This window comes from Chenopodium quinoa, unplaced genomic scaffold (assembly GCF_001683475.1).
Source record: "Chenopodium quinoa cultivar QQ74 unplaced genomic scaffold, ASM168347v1, whole genome shotgun sequence".
NCBI lineage: Eukaryota > Viridiplantae > Streptophyta > Magnoliopsida > Caryophyllales > Amaranthaceae > Chenopodium > Chenopodium quinoa.
This window is the reverse complement of record NW_018745323.1, coordinates 517,508-524,842: the sequence shown is the minus strand read 5'-3', so window position 1 is coordinate 524,842 and position 7,335 is coordinate 517,508. Positions and strand designations below refer to the sequence as shown.

The window sequence follows — 7,335 nt, the reverse complement described above, 5'->3', positions numbered from 1 at the left end:
TTCATTCCTTGGGTGAAACTGAACTCAAAATCATGTACTCCTGACTATGCATCCCCATGACTCCGAGGCTAAGTACCAATATTGTGAATTTGCACATCAACATATGAACGGTATCGTTATATCTAAAAAAAAATGACTGCCATATCTCGCAATCTTAGTAAGAAATACAAGAAATTGCAACATATGCTATTGAATCATGTGAGTGCCTATTTTACAGTCAAAAACACACCAAATCTAAATTCCACGGCAAAGATCGAAAGGGTTAAGTTATACATGTAGACTACGTCAAACATCAGGAACATACAAACTCGAAAGCAACTTGAACAATTGTACAAGTGCAATGAGACAAGTTACACAGATACAACATGAAAAGGAAATACATGTCAGGCAGCAAATGACAAACTGCCATCTATATTCATGCCCTCATAGTCACGCTACACAAGCATGCACCTGAGGGTTTGATAACGGTGGTCTTCCACTCCAAGCCTGGGGCTGCCTCGGGATCATACAGCAGAGTCCGATACCCAGGCTCATCCTTAAGCGAGAAGAGCAAAAGCTTACCATCAAGTATACCAAACCGAAACCCAATACTCAAGCTTCCAGTTACTGGCACGGGTACCATCTTCCATGAATTGTCTCTAGGATTGAATATAGTTAATTTCCTTTGGTTCTTCCATTCCATGCAAAACAGCTTTTCTCCTAGCACGGCATGGGCAGTAACCATAACACAACCATTCTTCATCTCACACCAAGTGTGGTTATCTGGGTCGTACACATCAACAAACTTTGAGTGTCCAATAGTGAAACTTGACCTCCCGCCCATAACATACAGCTTGCCCTCAAACCCACAGGCAAAACAGCCCCACCTTGGGCGGCGAAGGGACTCTATCAGAGTCCACTCGTCAGTATCAGGATTGTATACCTCAGCACTGCACAGAGACTCACCATCCATGCCATAGCCTCCCACAGCATAAATCATCCCACCAACTTCAGCACATGCAAAATCATAACGTGCAACGTTCATACTTGACAGTTTGCTCCAGCTGAAATCATAGACATTACAGAACTAATTTAACTAAAGATAGACTCAAAGTACATAAGATGAGATATATTGCAGACAACACACATAATAGTTTGAGATAAGCAACAACTTCTTTACAAAAATCAGCATCAAGATCATAATATTTCACAGAGTTAACTCATACTTGGCCCGGGTGATGCCTCGGGTTTATACTTTGTATAATATTATGTTATAATGTTTTATGTATTAGATAGGTGATTCGACTTTTAAATTTAATTGTTTACATACGTAATATTCTTAGATATATTTATGCACTTGTATATTTTAGTTTTTAGAAATATAGATTCATACCACTTGCAATACAATTCTATCTTCTAGCCAACCTAGAATCCTAATTCTATTCAAATAGTGAGGGTTTGTCCTCCTCTTAATGAATTCATAACTGAGGTTCAAACCGTGTCTAGCAAACTTGCCCACTAGGCTAAACAACCTAAACTCAAAACCATGAAATCAATTTCCTTAATGAATGCAGTAGCGTGATCGCTGATTCTGTCTTGGGATTGAACCAAGCATTGGAAGCAAGCAATGACTTAAGTAGCGGTAATAAGCAAGAAAAAGAGTCGAAGAGGCTAAGCATGGAGAACAATATAAGGACAGTGCTTAATGCTATCAATCACTGCACAAATTATTTGTAAAGATCACATGCTAGAGATGTCATGCTCAAAAGGGTTGATGACATCCATATCATCAAGACACGACACACCATTCGATCAGCTAGCTTGCTGCTAAGGCTGTTGATCTCATCCATCATTTTCACTAATTAGATTATTTTTTATATTTGTAGCTAACAGGTTTATTACTCAAATAATTTTTTAAATATCTATGCACCATTAAATTTCAATTTGTTACATTATTCAATATTTCGAATTGCATCTATGTGTAGTTCTATTAAGTTTTATTCATAAGAGATATTTTATATTTTAAAGTTGATTGCATAAATCTATAGATGTTTTATTGTTTTTATTATGAGTTCTATATATGCTACCTCCCCCAGTCGACCTTAAAAGTTCTTTCCCAGTTTCCCTTCACTATTTATTTGCACATGACTGTTAACACAATCTGTAAACACTAAGATGAACCTATGCTTTAAATATGTAACTAGTTTTTAAGGCATATTAAATCTGTTAACACAATCTGTAAACACTAAGATGAACCTATGCTTTAAATATGTAACTAGTTTTTAAGGCATATTAAATCTAAGATGGAATTTAAGATGGAATTAATCTATCTGAATTAGTAGGGCGAATATTTCAATAACAAATGTTAATCAGCAGGAGAGCATAAGCACACAGGCAAACATAGAAGATACAAACGTACCTGTTGAGACTGGAATCATATTGGTAAACTTCAGCAGTGGGAGATGCCACCCCTTCAGAGACTGTACAGCCAGCCATTACTAGCAGCTTGCCATGATGAACCACGACACCAAATCCCATCTTAAATTCACCAGGCATGGATGGAAGAACTCGGTGTTTGTTACCGACACTATCCAATACCTCCCACTGGCTCTATTTTCCCTCTTCGTCAATGGTCAACAAATAGAGCCACTCCTCTAGCAGTCCTACTTGCTTTCGGATGGTAATGAACTCCTTACTTCGAATATATGACCTCCATTGGTTAGACACAGCACCCATTGAGGGAAAGGAATTTCGAGGGACGAGTGCAAGGCATAACTTCGCCACATCATCAGGAAGTCCCGGCAAAATGGGGACATAGCAATCATCCACAACTCGAGGCCTAGTCCCACGAGCGTCTTTTGAGTGATTTGCAAAGCACATGTTTGACTCTGTTAATCTTTTCTTTTCACTAATAAAACCAGGCATGTTCCAGCTATTTAACCTTATTATCTGATTTTTACAAAGTAACCAGTTATCACTCAAAATCTAAGTTCCAGTTATAAACTAAAATTATCAACAACAGCTAGAGAAACTCATGATACCCATCACATATAGGAATTTTACGCGACCAATGAATGAAAGAAGGAGATGAAGAAATCAATAAGGGTTTCTGTACAGAAGACGGTATATGCTTTGTCCAATCAAGCCCATTGGCCATGCCAAAACCTTCACTCTTAAGATCTTTTGTTGCTGTTCCGTAGAGATTAGAGGTGCTGCCAATTGTCAATGAGTAGTTTCTCCCTCCACACATTGCCCAATCACCTATCATATGTTACAATTGCAACCTACTCAGTAACAGTTATGAAATAACAGCATATGCTACACTACATTCAAATTACTATTAACACACAAAAGTGATCATTTTTAATATTCGACAAAAAAGTAATTCCCGTATTCTCAATTCTTCATACATAGTCTAGAAACCAACCAAAATCATGAAAGACATAAGGCAGGGGTAAAATGAGTCATAAGCAATTAATCAGAGCAAATAATACCAGTCAATGCCATAAAACGTAGCCAGAATTATCCTGCAGCGACTTCCATTATGAGGGAAGATCAACTGTAAAAAACCATACAAGGTCAAAATTGACAAGATAACCAATTAAGTATTTCACCAGCAATGAGTTAAACATGGACAAATCATGATAAAAAACCTATTTGTCTTAACTAACAAGGTTTGAAATGTCCTAAAAACCCTTCACGAGAAAGCTGTAATTAGACTCACATAGGAGCACTACATTTCTCCCCTTCCACCGTTAACTCCGTGTTAGGTGATTCCAAACTTATACTTCCTCCGTTACGAATTACTCGCAACAAAGGGGTATTATTTGTGAGACATAAAATATCCCTTTGTTGCGAGTAATATGTAACGGAGGGAGTATTATACGTAGCCCACATAGTTCGAGCTAAAACCTCTTTATGAGAGCCAATGAGTCATGGTTCGTCCAAATAAACTATATAGGGTTACCGGTTACATCAAAAGTCTCAATATCCAAATCAGAACATATACGAGTGCGAATAGCATAGTTGGTAAAGTTTTAGGGGTGGTATTCAAAGACGAAATCTCGTTTATACACATTACTCCATACAATATGCATTAGAGTACCCACAGCCATTAACTATTTGGGTGGTTATTAAGAGAGAGAAAATGAAAATATTAATAAAATATTAAGGAGAGAGAAATTATTGGGGTATCAATTGAATAACCAGGTTATTCAAATAACCGGTTATGTATATGGTCATGCAATTTTTTTTTTGCTTTTTGGTTGACATGGATGGCTAAGATTTTGACACGTAATACAAATATCAATGGTTGAGATTTGCTCTGAATTTATAACCGTTGTAATTTTTGTAACGGCCATAATTTTTAAAATACAATTCTGAAAAAAAAAAAATACACCAACGGCTCTATTTTATTTTTCTCTATAAAATGAGCCCAATATTGAAGTATTTTGAAACAACTTTTTTTTAAGTGAAAATTACTCTTCTTATTGGCAAATTGTGTTAAGATGAACATTCCAAAATCTAACAGAAAAAAAAAAATCCACAAAATCTCATAACTCATCACAGCCCCAAAATAATCCAAATCCTCAACCTTACTATTCTAATCTTCCAATTGATCTCAACTCAGATTTAGATACAAATTTTCAAAATTTTCCGAATTACGGTTCACAAAATCTCAATTTCTCAAATCCAAGTACTTTCACTCCGTTTCCTTTTCAACCACCACAAAATCCTAATTATTCAAATTCTCCAAATGCATTATTTAATAATAATAGAATTTAAGTAATAAATTGTGTGGTGGGGTTGGGTAAAAGTAGGAGAGAGAAAATGTATAACCAAAATATTATGGTTAACTATTGGCATACATTGGTTATTAAATGGTTATAAGAGTGGTTATAAGTGAGGTGGAAGATGGATAAAATAATAAAATAATCAATAACCAAGATGGGGTTGGGCAACCATTGTGTATGCTCTTATAAGAACATGGATGCAATGTTAGGGGTGTTGTGGTAGGTAGATTTGATGCAAGAAAGTAAAAAACTAGCACATGGGGCAGTAAAGTAAATTACAAGCATAGATCTCAAATGAAATTCTAATATAAGCTACCTACCTAGTAACCACCTACTCCACTAACAAACATTGAAAAACCATAAAGATCAAAATTGTAAGAACTAGTCAATTAAAGTTTCTCCTTTTGTACTAAATAAAACTCAACAAAATTGAGATCCCCTTTCCTTTTTTCTTGTTTTTTTTATTTTCTTTGTTTAACATATATAATGTCCTGCCATGAGAAGTTGAAAACAGCAACAACAAGAAAGCCTGAACTCCAAAATATTTGGATCGGCTAATATGAATAATCATAAACTAATAAGAAATTGTACATATAAAATTAATAATTTAAAAAATCTAAACAATCTAAATTTCCCTTTAAAAAAATAAAATAAATAAAAATCTGAAATGCATATTAAGACCTCAAATTGATCAAAACAGTTGCCCAAATGAGGCATTATCCAATCATAAAAGCTAAAGGATTTTAATACATTACTAAACAACTTAACCAACTCAGCCAGAAAATGGTGTATTATTGTATTAATAATGGGTTTATAAGTAACAATTAACATATTGGAGAAATTATAAACTCAATAACATTAAGTAGGAATTCAAATTCTTGTATCGGACAGACAGTTCGATAAATTAACATGAATATGATCAGAAATTAAAAAGAAGCATTCTTGAAAATCAATGGCATTGGTTATTCACCCACAATAATTAGAATATCAAATTTTAGGCACCCTTAAACCCCATCTAAATATATACAGGAAAATTAGAAAAAAAAAATTATTATTATTAATTAAAAGAGAGAGATAAATATATACCTGATAAAAAGGGAGTTGGAAACAATGATAAGAGAGAAATTTTTAAATAATTTGAGTAAATGGTGTATTCGAGTAGAGGATAGGAAATATGGAGGAAATGAGAATGTAATGAAGAAATTTGGAGTGTGAATTTATAGAGCCTCAAAAATAGGAGTGGAGAATATTTTAATTTTTGTAGGAAAATTAAATAAAATTAGATAAAGGAGCGTGGGGTAGACATGGATAAAATTTTGACATGGTCGACCGACACGTCAGGATTAACAAGGACTATAGAGTAAGATTCTCGAGTCCTGTTACAGTGGATAAAACATGGTTTTGGGTTGGAGAGATGACGAGTTTATGATTTTTTTTTTTTAGATGAGATGAATTGATGATTGGGCATATCTTTCGATCTATAACTATAAGGTTGCATTATTTATTTATTTTTTTTTGAAACCTATAAGGTTGCATTATTTTGTTTGATAAGGAAGCATTATTTCTAAAAAAAAAAAAAAAAAAAAAAAAAAAAAAGGAAGCATTACATATACTGATATATGAGTATTATTAATGAACGTCTTGGGAAAAAAAAAACTTGAATGTACGTACTGCACTCGGGTATATACAGTACTCTGTATAACATCTATACTATATATTAAAAGGCATACTATATATTACAAACAAATAACTGCTACACACTTACCATCTCAACCAACTTTTATTAGTGTTTTAAATTTCACATATTTAACATTATTTTTTAATTTATTTATTTTTCACAAGATTAGAAAATAAATATATATGAAGTAAAAAAAAAACTGTAACACCCGAGACGACACTCAAATCACACACTAGCTATACAACAGTTGAACGTAATTATCAAATTAAAGAAGTACAAACTAGCAATCCGGGGCATCGCCCGGGACACACACTAGTTATCAATTATATACTGTAGCAAACTAGAGACAAAGAATGAGAAAAGTAAGATTAACTGAGGCTCGGGAGAATTCAAGTTAATCTCTGAGATTGACATGAAAAGTTAATCTCCTCTCACAGTATATTGTTTTACTTTCATTTTTTAAATAATAAAAGTGAAATAATAAAGTGGTACGAAAATATATGCATAAAGTTGTCAGAGGAGATTAATTTGGAATGTTAATCTCGGAGATTAACTGGGGCTCCCTCGAATTATAACTTGTTAGTTATAAAAGAAAATGAGTAATAAATTTGAACTTATATGTCTCTACACGTAATAGTTTTATTGTAGTTATATGCAAAGATAGATTCTATGATACTCCGTAACATTATATTGAATCTAACCAAATTTCTAACTCAACTAAATTGAGTTAAAAAATAAATACAAATAAAAAATCATCCCATGCATAGTACTTAATCGAGACTAGGAGCATTGGAGCAACGTAAAAACATAGTACGAAACAGTTTAAGTTTACATAAAATTATTGGTAGGTGCCAATATTGAGTGACTAGAAGTCTAGAACATCAT

At 33.7% G+C, this 7,335-nt stretch overlaps 1 pseudogene; it reads right to left on the bottom strand.

Annotated features, from left to right (window-relative positions):
• Positions 1-123: 123 nt before the first annotated feature.
• LOC110712358 lies at positions 124-5,829 on the bottom strand (annotated as a pseudogene).
• Positions 5,830-7,335: the final 1,506 nt, after the last annotated feature.